Source organism: Acomys russatus, unplaced genomic scaffold (assembly GCF_903995435.1).
Source record: "Acomys russatus unplaced genomic scaffold, mAcoRus1.1, whole genome shotgun sequence".
Classification (NCBI taxonomy): Eukaryota; Metazoa; Chordata; class Mammalia; order Rodentia; family Muridae; genus Acomys; species Acomys russatus.
Window position 1 is genome coordinate 30,433 of NW_026131834.1, and position 21,478 is coordinate 51,910.

A 21,478-nucleotide genomic window follows, 5' to 3' on the forward strand; every position below is an offset into this window, starting at 1 on the left:
AAGAGGTGATGGTTCATCCTTCAGCAACACATTACTGGAATCCGAGGGCTGGAGGCATGGCTGAGTGGGTAAGAGGCCTTGTCTTTCAGAGGACCAGAGTTCAGTTCCTAGGACCTATATCATGTGGCTCTCAACTGCCTGTATCTCCACCTCCAGGGGACATGCTGATCTATTCTTACCTCTCTGTGTGCACGCACGCACGCACGCACGCACGCACGCACGCACGCACGCACGCACGCACGCACACACACACACACACACACACACACACACACACCATAGCTAAAGAGACATGAGCATATACAAGGCTGGACAAGGCAATCCAATTGGACGAAAGGGTTCCATGAACAGTCAAAACAGTCAGAGGCACCCCTACCTACCTCCACTCTTAGAACTTCCACAAAAAACCCAAGCTAAAAAACCACAGCATGTACACAGAGGGCCTAGTGCAGACCCATGCTGGTTCCATGATTGTTGTTTCAGTCCCACCATCCCACCCACTTCCCTCTTCTCCCTTTACCTTTCTGCTCAGAGACAGGGAAACCGCCTTACCAGCCTGCCCTGACACACCATGTTTCATCAGGCTAGTGCCGCCTCTTCCACTGAGGACAGACATCATGATCTTGCTAGGGGAGGGGAATCCAGAGGCAAGAAACAGTCCATGTTAGAGACACCCCAGCTCTAATTGGTAGGGGACCCACAGAAAGGCCAAGCGGCCCACCAGCTTCATACGATTCATCACTCAGGATGAAAAATTTGTAGTTGCTTGCATTTTCATGTGAATTTCTTTTTCCTATTTTTTGTAAGAGCTGAGCAATACAGCATCATTTAACCATCCCACATTTTCCTCATCCACTCTTCTATTGAGAGTCATCTAGGCTGTTCCCATTTTCTGCCTGATATGACTAAAGGTTTTATGAATATAGTCGTGCAAATGTCCTTGTGGTAAGATAGAGCGTCTTTTGGGCCTATGCCCAGGAATGGTAAAACTGGGTCTTGAGATCTTGATTCCCAAGTATCTGAGGGACCACGGTATTAATTTTCATAGTGGCTGTAAAGTGTGCTCTCAGAGGAAAAGTGAACATGTGATCTTGTTCTTCCACATGTTTTGCCAGTATGAGTTGTCACTTACTGTGTTGCTCTTAGCCGTTCTGACAGGTCATTGATTGAATTTCAATATAGCATTGATTTGTGTTTCTTTGAAGGCTAAGGATATTGAACATTTTAAAACTATTTCTTGGACATTGGTGTCTAATTTATTAAGTTCCTTTTGTACTTTGTATATTAGCCCTCTGTTGGACGTGGATATCATAAAAATCTTTTCCCATTGTGTAGGCTGCCATTTTGTCTATTGCTGGTGTCCTTTCCATTTCAGTATCCTGAGGTCTCATTCATTTGTTGATCTTAATGCCTGCATGATTGGTATTGTGTTCTGGAAGCTTTCTCCTGTGTAATGTGTTCACAGGTGCTTCCTATTTCGCTTCTGTCATGTTCAGTGCATCTGGTTTTATGTTGAGCTCTGTGATCCACTTGGAATTGAGTTTTTCTGCAGGATGATAAATAATTTTCTGTTTCTTTTCTTCTCAATCCATATATCAATTTAGACTAGTACAATTATTTGAAGATCATTAGTGTGGGGGTCTTCAATTTGATTCCATTGATTTGTATGTCTCTTTTTATGATATGTTTTGACTATCTTTCTGTTGTACAGCTTAAAATCAGGGATGGTGATACCTCCAAAAGTTCTGTTACCGTTCAGGATTGTTTTTTTGTTATTCCACACACAATTGAGTATTGTCCTTTCAAGGTCTGAAAAGAATTGTGTTGAAAATTTCATGTTAATTGTACTGAATCTGTAGATTGCTTTTAGCAGGATCGCAATTTTGACTGTGTAAATTCTATCCATGCAGGATCCCAGGAGATCTTAATGTCTTTTGATGTCTTCTTCAGTTTCATTCACTAAAGAATCTAATGAAAATTCTCTAACATTATAGTCATTCAAGTCTTTCACTTGCTTGCTTAGGGTTACCCCAAAATATTTTATATTAATTGTAGCTATTGTGAATTGTATTTTTAAAATATTTTCCTCAGCCCATTTTTCATTTGTATATAGGAGAGCTACTGCTATTTTGTTTTGATGTAATTCTGTATCTAGTCATTTTGCAGAAGATATTTATCAACTCTCAGAGTTCTCTGAAACAACTTTGGGATCCCTCATATATACTAAGATATATCATCTGTAATTCATGGTACTTTGACCATTTCCTTTCCATTTTATATTCCCATCACTTATTTCTGTTGTCATACTGCCCTAGCTGGAACTTCACATATTTTATTGAATAGATATGGACAGACAGGACAAGTTTTGCTGCTGTGAAAATATAAATTTCCTGTATGTTCATAGGCATAGTTAACATCCTTGGTGTGGAGTTTTTCTTCTGACATTTTCTGTAGGACTGGATTTGTAGATAAATACTGTTGAAATTTGACCTTATTTTGAAATCTTATATTCTTCATCTCTCATGATTGAAACTTTTCCTGGGTATAGTAATCTTTTCTTAAAAATATTTTCTGTGCCATTAAGCTGCTATCCTTTTGTGTTCCTATTGTTCTTAGGTTTCAGACTTTTCATGGTGTCCCAGATATTCTGTATGTTTAGTGATGAGAATCTTTTCAGATTGATCATTTTCTTTGATCAATATACCCATTTGTTCCATAGAATCTTCCACACATGAAATCTCTTCTGTCTCTTTTAGCTCTTGGTGATGCTTGTTGCATCTCCTCTTTTTTACTTGTCTAGATTGCTATTTCCATAATTCCCACAGTTTGTGTGTTCATTATTGTTTCTGGTCCTTAACACATTTATTTGTTTCATTGGCTTCTTTAAGAGATTCACTCCATTTTCTTTGTCTTTTCTTGATGTCTTTAAGTGATTGATTCAATTCTCTGAGGTCTCTATGATTTTCATAAAGGTGGTTTTAAGGTCCTTTTCTGCTGTACTGGTAAATTCAGGCTTGCTGTAACAGGATAGCTGTTGACATACTGCCCTGGTTCTTTCCTGTTGTATTCCAATACTGGTGTTTTGGCATCTGCATTTCAGGTGATTATTCATTTAAGTCTTGATTTCTGGGCTTGTCTCTTTTGAATTAGTGAGTGCTTTCTTGCTTGGCTTCCTATTTTTTTCTGGTCTTCTGAACTGTGGTATATGCTTGAACAGAGTGTCTCTGCCCAAGTTCCGCAGTAGTTATGCAGGTCTTTGTAGCCTCTGATCCAGCAGGTAGTCTCCAGCTGAGTTGGAGGTTGGACTATGTCCTGTAGTTAAGCCCTGATTGGCCACTCAACTTGAGGGCTAGGATGTGTTGATGAGGAGGGGAGGGGTGCTGGGTCTAGGATGACTGGCCTATTTGGTCTTTGTTCTGGTTAGGCATGAGTGTCTTCCTGAAGGACAGAGAGTCAGAGAGGTCTGCAACCTCTTGGCCAACCTCTATTTAATTTCCATACAAATATATTTCCATACACATAGAATCACCTGAAGTAGGGTGATATTGGTCAAGATTCTATTTTTCCAGTCTGACTTTTTTTTTTAAAGACTTTTGGTTAAAATTTGGCTATTTGTGCTTTTATTCATGACTTTATATCACTTTACTCTTTCACAAATAATGTTCACAGTCTTTATGGTTGTAACTCTGTAGTAACTATAGAAATTATATTCTGTCAATGTGTACTATTTTTTAATAATCCTATTGAGCATTCAGCTTTCAGTTTTAATGTTGCTTTGAAATCAGCTTTCCTGTAATAAATTATTGGCAATTTTCTTTGGATTGCAATACATTTATGTGGTAAGTTGACCATACCCAACATTTTAATAATGATGGTCATTTATTTACTTCTGTATTTATTTAGGTTTGTTATTTTTGCTAATTTATAAAAGACACTTAGCTTATTGGATAAAAATTATTATGGGGGTTGTGCAAGTTACTCAGCACTTATCGTTCTTGGGAGTACTGATTTCTAATCTCAACACTACAATCAGGAATCTCATAATTACCTGCAACTCTAGATGAAAGCGAACTGGCACCATTTTCCTTGTGTGTCATGTGTATATACATAGAATACATATATGTTTCCTTTATCATAAGAAAAATAGATACTTTTAGTAGTCACGGTATTTTCTACACTGTTTTCCCTGTGCACTCCATTCCTGGTCCAGCACACTGATCCTGAAGGACCTTGGTAGCCACTTGAGGAAGACAGGTGAGATCTCTGTGTGCCAGCACCCTTCTTGAACAAGGATACAAGGAAACACAGCAGCTGTGAGCTACACCTAGTCCCCTGCAAGTTCCTTCTGCTGGGCCACACACCTACGTGCATTCCTAGAACTCAGATTTCTCGAGGGACCACCAGCCATACCAGAGACAACCAGATTCTACAAGAGATTGCTTTGAGTTTTATAAGAGACTTTGGACATTTGAACAACACTGGGCTGGTATTGACCATAAGGATCTTTGAAGTTAATCTTGGGGTGACCTGAAGCCTATAGTGACTTGGGTCAATACTAGTAGATTGATTGAAAAACTTCCCAGATAGAAGTATGTATTTGAACACTTGTCTCTCATTGGTTACTTCCTTTTGGCGTGCTAACGGAGTATTGAGTAGGCAAAGATTTCTAGAGGGAGTTAGGCATTGGGGATAGGATTTGAGTGTCTATAGCCTCAGCCCATGTCCAATTAGTTCATGGTGTATATATATTTTTTGTGATTTAATGACAAGTCAACATCCATTTTGTGTTTCCATACCCTCACCTCCATTATAGACTATTTCTAAATAATATAAGGTAGATTGGAAGCATTTGCTTTTTACTGTAAAGCCATTTGCCAGCCTTATTTTTTAATTTTTATTTTTGTTTCGTTTTGTTTCTGAAGACAAGTTTCCTCCATGTAATTTGGCTGTCTTGAAATTAGCTCTGGAGACTTACTTGGCCTTAACCTGTCTGATTTCGCCTCAAAGTGTTGGGATTAAAGGTGTGAGATGACATGCCTGGCTTTTTTATTTTTATATTTTTGGAAGATGGGCCTGGAATGTGGGTTTGTAGGTGACAAGCATTTGCTGTCGTGCTGAACTTCACCTACATCTTGAATGTTGAACTTTGGCAGAGAGTGTCATTCTGTTTCCCAGGTTGATGTCTATTCATGACTTTAGTACTGTCTGAGCCTCCTACATCATTGGATTGAAGGTGAAGGACATTCTTTCCTTTATTTTGTTTTGATTTATTAAAAATGAATATAATTTCCTTGTTTTTAGAAGCTCAGTAGTATTCCATTTTGAAAATGTACCATAGTTTTTTTTAATCCATTCTTTAGTTGAGGGGCATATAGGTTGTTTCCAGAATCTGTCCCTCAACAGAAAAATGGATAAAGAAACTGTGGGACATTTACACACTGGAATACTACTCAGGTCTTAAAAACAAAGCATTACACTCATTTTTCATCAATATAGAAAATTCTATACCAATGAATTAAAAATAACCTTATTTGTGAGTAGCAATTAAGGCCTTGCATTGAGGAGTAGATACAATAATCTACTTTTTGTTCTGTCCGCCCTCTATATTCCTATATTCCCCCATTCTTTCTTTTCAGCTCCTTACCTATGAAAAAAGATAAAGGAGAAGAGAGACATTCCTGAACCCAAGCCAGTTTTCTCTCTGTATAAGACCTATAATAACTTATAACCAACTCCTGATGAAAATAAGCATCTGTAGACCAAGAGAGCAAAGAGAACCCCACCCAGCTTCCTTAGAGGAAATGGGTTGTCATTCTCTTAAGGTTTCTTCAGGGCAACCCCCAAAATTGGGGAAAATGGTTAAGAAGGCCAGGGATAGCATTTGTGGTCCATTTTCTAAATGTTGGGAACTCCAGGCTTAATAGGAGTCCTGTGTGGGGCAGTCTGAAATGCTGGACCAATTGGGATCAGAAGCTTTCTACAGTGCTGTCCCAGAAGCTGTTCTGTTCTGATGGGTAACAGCAACTGAGGCACCTGAGGCTGGAACAGGGAGGATGCAGGATGTCAGCATTCAGCATGCTGAGAGGAAAGAATCCTGTGAGGTCTGATCTAGTGTCAGTGTCCAGTTTTGTTGTTGCTGCTGTTCTAAAAAATAGTTTTTCATAAGCATTATGCAGTTCTAGCATAATTGTTTGAGGTGTGTGGGATGCACAGAACAAGTAAAGTGGATTCTCATCCAGAGTCTGCCAAGACAACGTAAGCAAGTCCTCAGTAGTTCCTGCCTCGTAAGTATGTCTGTCAGATATATTGGGCTAGAAGGCCGAAAATAATGCTCCAACATTATAGAGAGCATTCAGGGACTTTTCAGGCAGTAAACTGTCTCAGTCATTTTTTTCATTTTGGAAGCTGCTAACCTGCACTTCCATTTCACTCAGGTAAGTTTTATTCCTTCTCAAGTCTCTGATGGAGTTGAAGACCAGATAGTTTAGTCTCACAATTAAGCTTAGTTGGTTAGGAGTTAATATGTTTTTAGATCGAGTTACATGTTTTAAGTTAATAGAGATGAGATATGATAGATATTGATTTTCATTCAGAAATTTAGACCCAACAAGATAGGAAAAATGTTTACTTCGAGTTTGCCAAATACAAATAGCCAAACCACTATGAATGTAACATTTATATAATTCCTGATTGTCTCATGGTTCTTCCTGCTGAATGTAGTTTATTATCTTCATGTACAATAATATATGTTAAAAAGAAACATAATGAAAAGTGAAAAAAACCCAAGGAGAATGAAATTTGCAGGCAAATAGATGGAACTAGAAATGATCATCCTGAGTAAGGAAACCTAAACCTGGAAAAACACCGTGGTATATGCTCACTTATAAGCAGATATTAGCCACATTGCATAGGGTAACCACACTACAATACCTAGACATAAAGAAGCTAAATAACAAGGAGAGAATACTTCATTCTAATTCAGAAGGACAAATAGACTATACACCGGAAGCCATTGAAGAAACGGAAGAGGACAGGAGCCTACTATAGAGGTCCTCTGAAAGACTCCACCCAGCAGGAGATCCAAGCAGATTCTGAGACTCAGAGCCAGGACGGAGCACAGGGTGTTTATGGAAGAGTAGGGACATAGAAGGACCTGGAGGGGACAGGAGCCCCACAAGGAGACCAATCGATCCGACAAATCCAGGTGGAGGAGGGAGTGCTTCAGAGACTGATGCACCAACCAAGGTCATGTATAGTTGAAGAGTTCCCCTGTGGATCCCATAATATGGAGAGTAGGAGCTATTTCTGACAAGGACTTTGGTGCCTACTTTTTGTTCACTTCCCCCTGACAGAGTGCCCGTGTCAGGGCACAGAGGAAGAAGATACAGGCAGTCCAGATGAGACTTGATAGGCTGAGGTCAGATGAAAGGGGAGGAGATCTTCCCCTTTCTGAAGACATGGGGAGAGTGGGAGGGGACAAGGGGGAGGAAGAGAGGTTTGGAACAGGAAGTGAAAAGGAATGAGGCTTCAATTATTAAGTGAACAAAGTAAAAATTAAAAACATAATAATCATATGACTCAATACAGCAGTTACCCCCAACCCACTATTACATAAATAAATGACACAGAAACCCTTAAAAAATGAATATGAGTCTTTTGAATGTAAGCATGCATGTTGCGTGTCTGATGCTCAGAATACTCAGAAGACAGCCTCAGAACTTCTGAACACAGACTAATTGATAGTTGTGTGCCCCCATATAAGTAGCACTGGCATTGAACTCATCTCCTCTAGAATACCAGAAAATATTCTTAATTCTTGGCCCATGTCTTCTGTCCTGTCCTGTCCTGTTATATTTTTAATGACATACATATATATTGCTTACATTTTCATCTGTCCATCACAAGCTGTTTGAATACGCATTCCCTTTTGTAAGATCTTACTAATCTTACAGGATAAACTGTGACAATTCACATTTCTGAGAAATAATGAAGAACTGGAGAAAATACATGTTTTTTCTAAAGAATTGCAGTGAGACCTTCAGTGTTTTTGTCTATCTTTTTTGTTTCTTTGGTTGGTTGATTGTTTGGGTGTTCTTGATGGGTGGTGAGTGAGCACAAGGTTTTAACATATACCTCAGGTTGTCCTTGTAAATGCATTCCATAGGCCAGGCTGGCCTCCAACTCAATGAAATCCACCTGCCTCTGTCTCCAGAGTGCTGGGGTTGAATGCATGCACCAATAAACCCTGCATGCCTTTGTTTTTGTTTGCTTTGTTTTGATTTTTCAGTTAGTAATTGGTTATAATTTCTGTGATGCCTTCTCATTATGGTTGGCTTTGTTTTGTTTGTTTTTTTCCTTTTCAATATCTATATATCTATTAATAGGCATTTTTATTTCAAGGCTATATCCTCGAAATGACATGGCTGAACCTCCTCTTCAGTTTTGTCCTAAAATGACTTCATGATTACATAGAACTTGGATGTCATGAATAAGTTTGGAAAGCACGTGAATTATATAAATTTACTGTCAATAAAATATACATTGATAGTGTTGTCTGTTTTAAGCTCTCTGTTGTACACGTCTATTGGATATTTTAGGATGTGGTGACCTATGACGATGTTCACATAAGCTTCACTCCGGAGGAATGGGCTTTGTTGACTCCTTCCCAGAAGAGTCTCTACAAAGAAGTGATGCTGGAGACCTACAGGAACCTTACTGCTGTAGGTAAGACTGAATTTTCTTTCACTTTTTAAAATATGGGGGAAAGTTTTTCTTGGTTATTGATGATCTGTAATTTTGATTGTGAAAGAAGCAGAATGTGGTAGAGATATAACGCATAATTCTAAGGTTCACTGAAGACAGTAACTTACATTTTGAGTAACTGTCAATAATATTTATTTCTTGTTAATATATTTTAGGTTATAAATGGGAAGACCACAATATCGAAGAACATTTTCAAAATTCTCAAATACATGGAAGGTGAGTTTCATGTGCCAGCTGCTACAGATGTGCCTTTGAAGACATTTGAATGTATCCTGGAAGTTTTAGGAAAAGCAACAGTGTAAATAAGCAGAGCTTTTAGTACATTCATCAATGTACCTACGTATATTGTACAATGATTAGTAAATTACACAGTACAATGTACCTCAGTGTCAAGTAGCTTATCCATGTTTACAAGGTGTTTCCTTAAGAAACAAGACAAGGATACAATGCTTTAACAGCTTCAGCACTTGAAACTTATTCTGTAGAACTGCCAATTCTTTTGTTTGTTTGTTTGTTTGTTTGTTTGTTTGTTTGTTTGAGACAGGGTTTCTGTGTGTAGCTTTGGCTGTCCTGGACTCGCTTTGTAGACCAGGCTGGCCTCGAACTCACAGAGATCCACCTGCCTCTGCCTCCTAAGTACTGGGATTAAAGGTGTGTGCCATCATGCCCAGCAAATTGCCAATTCTTTTAGTTTTATGCCCCAGATATTGCAATAGACATAAATATAAATTAGAAAATAAATATATGTACAAAACTTTCCAGTAGACAAGTAGTGTGTAGCAAGTCCTATGTTACACACTAAGAGTGACTTAGTAAAGTTTAGTGAGCAGTTTATGAGAGTCAAGAATATTACTGTGGAGAAACCTTAATCTTTCTATTACATGTCTATCATGAGCATAAAGATAAACTGTATTAGTGCAGTGTGGATAGCATTTACTTGGTACTCTTGCTTTCATACATATATTATAGGTCACTTTAGATACAAGCTGTGAGAGCACAAGGGATAGGGAAAGAAGCACAGAACCTCTCTTTCTCCCAGAATGATTAGAAGGTATGATTGAATTTCCTTTTGAGAGTCTTTGTGAATGTTATATAAATGTTTACAATTAATTGAGTTTCCAACTTCATTGGGAATACATTCACCAGCCACCAAGCAAGAAAATCCACGTGACTAGAAAGGATATGGAAATTCTTTTATTTGTCCTGGTTCACTTTGCAAATTTAGTGTGAGTCAGGACATTACAGGAAAATGTATTGAATGCAATCAGTGAGGTAAAGCTGTGAGTTCTAACAGTTCTCATCAAAGATGTGAAAAACTCATCTAGAAAAGGGATATATAAATGTGAACTTTGTACTAACGGCTCTAATGTTCATAGATATTTTCAAACACAGAAAAGAACTCAAAATGAGGAGATAGCCTATGAATAAAACAGCAGGAGACAAAACCTTAAGATCTAATTCCTTTTTTCAATTAGACCAAATTGTAAAATTAAATCATGCATATAAAAAAAAACCTCATCTATTTCATCAATGTGGTAAAAAGTATATACTTGCTATTTACCTTTACAGGAATGAAATAAGTCATATTGGAGAAACACCTTATGAATATACCCAATGTGATAAAGCCTTTATGCATAACAATAGTCTTCAAAATTATGAAAGCATTCCTACTGGAGAAAAACTCTATGAATGTAATCGATGTGGTAAATCCTTTGTATGGCACAGTACTCTTAGAAATCATGAAAGACAGCATACTAGAGAAAACCTCTATGAATGTATTCAATGTAGTACAGATCTCAGTCATCTTCAAAGGCAAGAAAAAATTCATACTGCAGAGAAACCCTATGAATGTAAGCAATGTGGTAAAGCGTTTGCATGTCTCAGTCATCTTCAAAGGCATGAAAGAGTTCATACTGGAGAGAAACCCTATGAATGTCAGCAATGTGGTAAAGCGTTTGCATGTTTCAGTCATCTTCAAAGGCATGAAAGAGTTCATACTGGAGAGAAACCCTATGAATGTAATCAATGTGGTAAAGCATTTGCACGTCTCAGTCATCTTCAGATTCATGAAAGAATTCATAGTGGAGAGAAACCTTATAAATGTACTCAATGTAGTAAAGCCTTTGCACATCACAACAGTCTTCAATATCATGAAAGAACTCATAGTGGAGAGAAACCCTATGAGTGTAGTCGATGTGGTAAAGCCTTTATAATTCACAGTACTCTTAAAATTCATGAAAGAATTCATACTGGAGAGAAACCCTATGAATGCAGTCAATGTGGTAAAGTCTTTTCATATAACAATAGTCTTCGAGTTCATGAAAGAATTCATACTGGAGAGAAATCCTATGAATGTAGTGAATGTGGTAAAGCCTTTGCTTGTCTCAGTCATCTTAAAAGGCATGAAAGAATTCATAGTGGAGAGAAACCCTATGAATGTAGCCAGTGTGGTAAAACCTTTACACGTCTCAGTCATCTTCAGATGCATGAAAGAATTCATAGTGGAGAGAAACCTTATAAATGTACTCAATGTAGTAAAGCCTTTGCACATCACAACAGTCTTCAATATCATGAAAGAACTCATAGTGGAGAGAAACCCTATGAGTGTAGTCAATGTGGTAAAGCCTTTGTAAGTCACAGTACTCTTAAAATTCATGAAAGAATTCATAGTGAAGAGAAACCCTATGAATGTAGTCAGTGTGGTAAAGCCTTTACATGTCTCAGTCATCTTCAGATGCATGAAAGAATTCATACGGGAGAGAAATATTATAAATGTACTAAATGTAGTAAAGCCTTTGCACATCACATCAGAGCGGTCTTCAATATCATGAAAGAACTCATAGTGGAGAGAAACCCTATGAGTGTAGTCAATGTGGTAAAGCCTTTGTAAGTCACAGTACTCTTAAAATTCTTGAAAGAATTCATACTGGAGAGAAACCCTATGAATATAGTCAATGTGGTAAAGTCTTTTCATATAACAGTAGTCTTCGAGTTCATGAAAGAATTCATACTGGAGAGAAACCCTATGAATGTAGTCAATGTGGTAAAACCTTTGCACGTCACAATCAACTTCATAGGCATGTAAGAAGTCATACAGAAGAGAAACCCAATGAAATAAATGAATGTGCTAAAGCTTTTTCACATCACAGTATCCTTCAAACACGTGAAAGAATGTATAGTAAAGAGAAACCATATGAAAGTGGTTAATGGGACAAACCTTTTGCTCATCACAATAGTCTTGAAAGTCATGAAAATTTCATACTGAAGAGAAACCCTATGAATATCAATTTTGTACAGCCATTATATATCCTACTGCTCTTCAAGGGCATGAAATGTTTCATAAATGTAATCAACATGGTAAAGCCTTTGCAGGTCACATTCTTCTTCAAAATCATGAAAGAATTCTTATTGGAGAGAACCACTATGAATTTAATCGATGTGGTAAAGCATTTTCACAAGAGGGTCATCTCTGAAAACATGAAAAAGTATATGCTCAAGAGAAAGTTTATGAGGCTGATGCACTGCCTACTGTGCTAAGGTTCTTGCTATAGGTAGTTTATTGTATGTGCATGTAATATTATCAATGTATATGTAAAATCAAAATTAAAAAAGAATCTAATCAGTTTGTAATAAATTTGTCAGAAAACACACAGGAAAAAAAGTTTATGAGTGTAGCAAATGTGGTAAAACATTTGCACAGAACAATCATCACCAGCCTCATACAATGGAATCTAACAATGTTATCCAAACTTTTTCAGAATGATTTATATCCTACCATTTAATATTAGCGCCTCCTGGTGTGTGTTCCTCTTTTGTTCTTTTTTTTTTTTAAAGAACATTTTTCCCTAAAGTGTGTTCTTTCTACATCTTTCCAAGGTCAAGAACATCCATCTGATTGACCAGGTTAATTCATTCGGGAATGTAGCTCAGTGGGAAATGTGCTTGCAACAAATGTGTGAAAACCCAAGTTTGAATCCACACAACACATGTCCACAGCACACAGTGTAGTGTACATATCCCTTCCTAGTTCTCCATATGTATATAGAGAGGTGTGAGAGGTGAAAGGGCTTGGAAACTGAAAGCCATCCACTCAGGAATACACAACAGTCATCTCCAGGAAAAGTTCTCACAGACCACGGCATTAATTGTAGAATATACATTACATATAGAATAGAGCATTAATTTTGCCCTTACAACAGCAGGCATACCAAGTGTAGCAAAACTCTTCAGGCAATAAGAAACAACATATGTAGTTGCTTCTCCTGTTTGTGCAGTAGCCATAATAAACCCTGAATAGGTATATATAGCAACATGTACATATTTAATTTTTAAAATCCTGGTATATGAATAACAAGTATTTGTTATAATTTATTAGGAATCAAACACCAAGTATTTATTCCATATGGAGGAACAGAATGACATTGTGGGCAATAAGACATTAACAATTTCTCTAGCAGTTTCTCAAGTTATATGAAACTGCTCTCTTAGACTTTGGCTATTTTGTTGATGCAAAGCATGAGATTTTTGAGCAAGTTCAATCTGAGTAAAATATATTTTTCTAGTAGCTTGCTCTGTCATGTCATTTTCTTTTGCTAAAGGACCAGGCAATCTAGAATGAGCTCGAATATAACTGATGTAACTAGGATGAATTCTTATATGTAAGCATCTCTGTATTTGAGAGAACAGTAATTGTATTTGAATATTAGTAGTCTCAATATGTGGAACCATTTCTAAAATCTGTAGGGTCAAGTTATATATTGACTATCAGTAGATAAATTAAAAGAAGCATTAGCCATATCAAGGACAGCTGTCATAGCCATTATTTTTGTTTGTTTGTTTTTTGTTTTTTGAGACACTGTTTCTCTATGTAGACTTGACTATCTTGGACTCACTTTATAGACCAGGCTGGCCTTGAATTCACAGTGATCTACCTGCCTCTGCCTCCCAAGTGCTGGGATTAAAGGCATGTACCACCACTGCCCTGCTCACAGCCATTAATTTAACCATGAGCTAATGCTAAGTTTTTTTGTTTGGAGCAATAACCAATTTTTTTTATCACATGTTGTAAATTTATACAGGCAGTTAATAAAAATTTTATTTTATAAGCAAAAGATATAAGTTTATTTAAAGAGAGAAGTCATAGAGAATAACCATAATTTTATATTTATTTATAAATATAAATATAAAATATTTATAAAAGTATAAAAATTTATAATTTTATAATTTTAATAGCATTAACAATTTACTGTCTTTAAAGTGAATACCAAGTGTATTCTTTATATGTAACAAGGTTTGGCTGTCAGCAAGAAAATTTCTTGTATGTGAAGACAAAGAGGTGCCACTCAAATACCTTAAAAACATTGTTTTAAATCTTATCATTTATAAGTCCAGTATGACGGGAATTAAATAAGAAATTTATTGCAATTTAAACGTACCTATGGAGAACTGTTTCTTTTATTTGACTTATGCCATTTGTCATTCAGAAGATCTTTAACCATAAATTACAAGGTTAGGTTAACATTTCATTACAGATGTTACAGATTTTTAACCATATCCAATAATCAATAATTTATAACCACAAGATATATAGAACCTAGTAAATTTAAAACCAGCCAGAAACAAATGTTTAGTAAAACAGACAAAATCTTTTTTTTTTCAGCTGTATTTTCAAGGAAGGAGCATCTTGTTGCCTTCCTAGTTAGCATATTACAGTTCTCACTAATTTTATTTTCATAGTATAACTCTAAATGAATCTTACACCTAAATGTTGGATGCTAAAAGTAGAACTTGTGGTAGAAAAATAGAGAAATTATGGCTGAGTTTGGCATCCTGCCCAAGATGTTTCTACACACAAGCCCTTGTTGTAAATGCTTTGAGCACATGCATCCTCCATAGTGAAGTTTTGCAGAGCCCATTGCCAAGGAGTGCAAGGACTGACTGTGGCTGAAAGGGACCTTAGCAGTGGCTTCCTCTGGTCACTGCTTAAGCCCCCAAAAGACACACCATATTAGCTCTCATTACTGAGTCACCTAGTCCTCCCTCTTGTGGGTAGTGACCTTGTACTCACTATGTTGAAGCTTTTGGGCCTAAAAGAGCTCATAGCACATCCTAAAATCAGCTGTCTGTCTGTCGGTCTGTCTATCTGCATCTCTCTCTCATATTCTCTCTCTCTCTCCTCTTCTCTCCTCTCTTCTCCTCCCCCCTCCCCACATTATTCTTCAATAGTCTTTCTTTCCTGAGAGTTATGTGTAATCTACCATTCATTCTGTTAAGTATTTCTGAGTCATCACTTTATCTGTCACTCAGATAGATAATATTGTTTGGAATTAAAGGTTTATACTAAACTCGAGACAGATGGATGAAAGGTGTGCCATGTCTGTAACCCAGCCAGAAGGACTAAGGATGCTTATTTCAGCCAGTGGGGATAAAGATGCCTGCTAAGAGCATGGTTGTATCCCAGATGGACCACACAGACCTAGGCCTGTGGGTGTGGTCCCTTGCCAGAGTAGCCCTGTTGCTACATTAAAATTCCTCTACAACATGCCAAAGAAATCAGGAGATTTCTAAATATTTTAAGTTGGGAAAAATGTGACACCTTGTGGATTATACTTTTAATATTTCCCTTAAACATCCTAACCCTGTTCTCTAAATATTTTTATTAAATCATTCATATTACATCTCAATTGTTATCCCATCCCTTGTATCCTCCCATTCCTCCCTCCCTCCCACTTTCATCCTATTCCCCTCCCCTATGGCTGTGACTGAGGGGGACCTCCTCCCCCTGTATATGGTCATATACAGAGCCTGCTATGCTTCCCGAGTGCCTCCCCATCAAGGGGACATGGTCAGATATGGGGTACCAGAGTTCATGTGGAAGTCACTCCCCACTCTCCACTCACCTGTTCAGAATGTCCTTTCCATTGGCTAGATCTGGGTAGGGGTTCAATGTTTACTGCATGTATTGTCTTTGGTTGGTGCCATAGTTTGAGCAGAATCCCTGGTCCCAGATCCGCCCATCATAATGTTCTTCTTGTAGGTTTCTAGCACCCTCTGGATACTTCTATTTTTCCATTCTCCCATACTTCTCTCATCTAAAGTCTCAATAGAATGTCCTCACATTTATCCTACTTTCCTGGTAGGTGAAGACTTTCATGGGACATGCCCCTTGGGCTAGTGTCCAGTTATGAGTGAGTATATACCATTTGAGTCTTTCTGCTTCAGGGTTAACTCACTCATTATGATCATTTCTAGTTCAATCCATTTGTCCACAAGTTTCAAGAATTCCTTGTTTTCAATAGCTGAGTAATATTCCATAGTATAAATGTACCACAGTTTCTTTCTTTTTCCTCTTTTTGTAAAAATATATTTTATTAATTTATATTACATCTCAATTGTTATCCCATCCCTTGTATCCTCCCATTCCTCCCTCCCTCCCATTTTCCCCTTACTCCCTTCCCCTATGACTGTGACTAAGGGGGACCTCTTCCCCCAGTATATGCTCATACAGTATCAAGTCTCTTCTTGGTAGCCTGCTATCCTTCCTCTGAGTGCCACCAGGCCTCCCTATCCAGAGGACGGTACCACAGTTTCTTTATCAATTCTTCTACTGAGGGACACTTGTGCTGTTTCCATGTTCTGCCTATTATGAATAAGTCCACTATGAACAAGGTTGAGCATATGTCTTTGTTGTGTGCTGGAGCATCTTCTGGGTGTATTCCAAGGAGTGGAATAATTGGGTCTTGAGGAAGCCCTGTTCCCAGTTTTCAGAGATAGTGCCACATAGATTTCCAAAGTAGTTGTACAAGTTTGCATTTCCACCAGGAATGAATGAGAGTTCCCCTTTCTCCAAGGGAGCCAGATTTTCTTCCCGGGGCACGCTGTGGCTGGGACTGTATTCACTGCAGACTGGGTGCCCGAATGGTGCCTAGGCTTTCTGTGGGCTTGTGTGGGTCGGGGGGTGGGAGATGTTCTGAGTCCCCAATCCACCCTTGTAACTTTACCTAGTCCAGGAGGTTTGAGGCACCCCCACTGCAGATTCAGTCCCAAAACTGAGTTGAACCCCCAAACAAGGCCACTGCCTATCCTTCTCGGTGTGTGCAGTGACTGGGCCCATACGCTCCGTAGACTGAGTTCCCAACTGGTGTCTAGGCTTTCTGTGGGCTTGTGTGTGTCAGGAGGGGTGGTCAGAGTTTGCCCGCCAAGCAAGGCCACAGCTCAGAGTTTGTCACTTACAGTCTGGGTCCTATCCAGACACTGGGGGAGTAATCTGTCCTCATTCCTGGGGTGCTGGATGACCAGAGGTCTGATTAACCTGTGGTCTGTAAGGTGTGGATCTTTCTCGACCAGTTATCCACAGCACCCATGGTCCGTGGGTACAGTTAGTGTCTGTGGTCTCTTCTCTGCAGATCAGGCAGCGTGTGTCTTCCTTGCCGCCATCTTGGCCCCCCTCTTCTTTAAATTTATAATCTTTTGAAACCTGTTATGTTTCTCAATTTATATAGCAGTCAAAAATGACAGCAGTCAGGCTAAATTCCCAGTTTTAGAGATGGATTTCTATCAGTCAAGCTGCCTGAGTTAGAGAATGAATAGTATAATTTACCATATGCATTCTTATAGTAAGTACCTATGGGACAGAGAATGTAGGACACAGAAAACACAAAACGTAATATAATGGAGAAATAAATTAGCATGTTCTTTTTCCATAGCATGTTTGTGTCATAGCAACTTGAAGATAAAAACAACAGCATGGGTTTGACTGGCCTATCTTGGCAGTCACAAGAGTGGAGAGTGACCTGGACCACAAGAGTCCTGAGTATCTTAAAGAAAAAGAGGCTGAGAGAATCCATAGGGAGCATGGGGATGGGACAGCACATTAAGGTATAGCACAGCCTGTATCTACAGCCTCCAGCTGTAAGAGCTCCCAGTAGCAATACCCCACAATCCATTATTTTTATTTCTGTTTGATGTGTGCTTCCCAAGACTGGCTCTAGGCTGTTGCAAATTCCCACGAGCCTTCCAAGTGTAAACAAAACAAAGCATCAGCTTCCTTTGATTGTTACCTAGTGCTGGAGGCATGTTCCTAAGAAATTCTTCAGTCCCCTATGGAAGCCAGAAAGTTTATCAAGCAATGAGTCAAAAATTAAATAAACAAAATATACATTCTGCAAATCTGGTGTCACCTTCTTAGTATAAATGTGGTAATATCCTGATGGCTCAATCCCACCAGGATGTTTATGGGTTTCCCCATTCTTGTTTATGTAAAGACATTACAGTAACCAAAGAGGTCAAGTTTTATTGACCTTTTCAGTGAAACCATTAGTAAAATGGTAGCCAAGTTCCATAGCTGCTTCCTTCCTGATGTGCTCAGAACTGAAAACCATTTGGTGGCCTTCTGTTCAACATTAACCAAGCTCCCTCCTAAGGTGAGTCCAGCCTTCAACATGCACTGTACCTGTGCAATCAAACATCTCAGAGGTTGCTTGTGCACTGTTAAACCATTTCTGTGTAAGGACACTTTACTTAAGTTAGCATGGATACTAGCTTTATTTAGGTTAACATGCCACTCTTGACTGTGCTCTTTTACTTAATCAATCAAACGTTTGTTATTTTCTAACATAAAAGAGCACATAATATACATTCCCTTCCCAAAGGAAAGGACAGGAGACACAGTGAGGAAAGATTAGACCCAAGGAAAATCGAAACCCAGAGGGGCAAACAGGAAATTCTGCAGCTCTGTTTCTGACACCTGGGGCTTCAGATTCAAAGGACATCGATGGCTTTATCCATGAAGCCTCTCACACAACTCTCTCTTTGACTACTTGCACAGCCTATATGCAGCTCCCCATGCCAGATGCCTTAGAACATACTTAGCTATCTCATTGTCTCGTGGCCTAAAATGTAACCCGGGCTTCATCCTCACAACTATGTGCTGTTCACTTTCAGGGTCTCTCCTCACCTCGGCTTTGACTCTATCAATTGTAGCTGGCTGCAAAAATGCTGAGCTGAAACCACAGAGGAAGAATTCATGACCTTTAAATTTTACATCTTTCTTATTTCTAGGAAAAGTAGTAATCAGATGATCCCACCGTATTTGGATTTGTGTATGGATGGACTCTGCTCCCCTTGGAGCAGCAGTAGATTATATAAGGAGTTCATTTTGTGTCTAGCATTCAGCTTGCCTTTTACTTCTACTAAATGAGGCTTAGCTGAGTGGGCTCTTATCCTTAAGATGTCTTTCCTCTGCTTATAATGAAGGGCCAGTTCCTTCTCCTTAATGACACTAACCTCCTTGTTTGAGCACAGACTGGCCACTAGTGCTCACTGAGTTCTGAGACTAAAAGCATGAGCCACGTCAGCCAGCTTGTCCATCCTTTTCTGATATTACTGTTGTTGATACTGTTTCTCTGATGGATGCACAATATTGTTGATCTATGTGTGTATAAATGTACATTTGTTAGTAGTCATTTCACTTGTAGTGCCCCTTTCTCTTCAGTGGGTCCATAAGGGACAGGGTTGATGTAGAGGCCCTATCCTGTATTCCAGATATTGTATGACCTGGCGTTTGCCCCTTCACTCCTTGGAGCACTTGGATCGCTCAACCGATCCTCCCTCATTTCCTGTTCTTCAGATTCACTGAGGCAATAAGATTGCGAGCTCTGACTGCAGAAAATTGGGGAAATGACAGTCACCACATATCTTAGAATAAAAACCAAGTGTAGCTCCTGTCTAGGTGTCTTAGATAGGGTTTCTTCTGCTGTGAAGAGAGAGCGTGACCATGGCAACTCTTCCAGAGCAAATCATTTCATGGGAGTTCACTTCACTCTCATCGTGGAGGGAAGCTTGCTGGCGTGTGGGCAGACATGGCGCTGGATAAGAAGCCTAGAGTTCTACATCTGGATCTGCAGGAAGAGACAGTGAGCCAGTGGGCCTGGCTTGAGCTTTTGAAAGCCCACCCATCTGTGACACACTTCCTCCAGCAAGGCTACGCCTACAATAGTGCCACTCTCCATGAGCCAATGGGACCCATTTTCATTCACACCAACAGAGTGAGTTCTGCTTTCATGAGCATATCCTCCTGAATAAGAGAAAAGTTTGTCTTGTCCAAACAATTATTTGTAACAATTCCTGGATTAGTCTGAGGTTTTACAGTTCAGAGGAACATAGATCACCTAAGGAACCACCTAAGATGGCCTCCCAGGGTAAATGCTTCCCACCAGCATCTGTAACTTCTTGCATGGAAGTCTCTGGGATAGCAAGAGAAACCTGTGGATAGAAGTCTCTGGTCATCTCAGTAACAGCCAATTCAAGGAAATTACAAGAACACTCTGCACAGACTAAGAAATGTGCAGAGAACAGAGAAGTGTTCTTTTGGTGGTTTGATTATCTTGGAGGTTAAATAATATTTTTGACATGAAAGTTGTATGCAGGAAAACTCCATAAAAATGCTCTAAGCACACAATAAATTGAGATGGGAAAATAATGTAGGTAGAAAATGATATTAAGTAAAACAGAGAGAGAAAATATAGAGAAAGAAACTTAAAAAGGAAAAAGGCAACATTTCCAACATGTCTCTGTGGCTTCTCCGAGGAGTAAAGTTGAGCAGTGGCAGAAGTTTTGAGGACTCTGCCCGAGCTCAGTCACAGAGTTTCCCGCAGACACACACAGTGGCAGAGATGCGGCCCCTGTACGTGGTGGATCTGGCGGAGCCCAAGGAGGTGGAGGTGCTGGAGCCTGAGAAAGAAAGACTTCCAGCAGTTTCTGCTGCCCGTCATCCAGGAGATGCGCGAGGACATTGCATCGCTGACAAGTGAGCACAGGCACGCACCTGTGTGCAACTGGGGCAAGCTGTGGGAGATGGACAGTACGCTGATCCAGATCAAGATGCAGGTGGGGGCCTCTGAAGAGAGCGTAGTCAACCCCCTGCACCTCTGCGCGGGTGGTGCGGGGCCTTGTGGCCCCAGGGCAGAGAAGGCGCAGGAGATGGTGAAGATGGCCGAGATGCTGGCGCAGCTTGCACTGCAGATAGAGAAGAGCGAATCGTCACGAGCGGGCCGTGGATTCCGGTTGAGTGATGACCCTTGGCTGATAGGACACTCTGGAGAAGCTAAAACCAGAGACCCTTTTGTTTTCCTCCCCCCCCCCCTTTTTTTCTTTTTTCTTTTCTTCCTCAGTGTTCACTCAATTCTCACTGACACTACGTTCCTGCTACAGTCTGCAGTTGACGACCTCGATATGAGTTTTTGATTATTCAGTGGTTCCTTTTTTGTTTGTTTGTTTAGGGGAAATAACTTTGATTTGGAAAATGCAATCACATAAGGGAATTAAGGCCTAGATTGTAAGCCCATGTGGCAGTCAAATAACGTTTGTTCCTGGGCTTTGGTGGTTGTTTTTGGATTTTGAGGTGCTTTGCTCTTTCTTGGGTGACCTGATAGTTCCCTGGAACTTTGAGTCCCTGTTACACTTGAGACTCCAAGTTGGAGCTCACCGGCTCTGGAAGTTCTGAAGGAGCTGCATTACTTGTAGAAGATGACCGCATGCTACAATGGCAAAAGAAGGGACCAGCCTTCATCTGGGACTGCAATGGGCCTTACATGGCTAGGACTGATGACCTGGGAGAAGGGTTAGAGGATAATATTGTTTCTATTGGGGGACTTTAATTTCTGTGTAAGACCAAAGCAGGAGAGATATATTTTATGCAAATTTTAAATTTTATGTG

At 39.3% G+C, this 21,478-nt stretch overlaps 2 pseudogenes; both read left to right on the plus strand.

The window, feature by feature from the left end:
* The first annotated feature begins 8 nt into the window (after positions 1 to 8).
* LOC127186541 (zinc finger protein 431-like) lies at positions 9 to 12,045 on the plus strand (annotated as a pseudogene).
* Positions 12,046 to 20,435: 8,390 nt separating this feature from the next.
* On the plus strand, positions 20,436 to 21,006 carry LOC127186542 (MORF4 family-associated protein 1-like; annotated as a pseudogene).
* Positions 21,007 to 21,478: the final 472 nt, after the last annotated feature.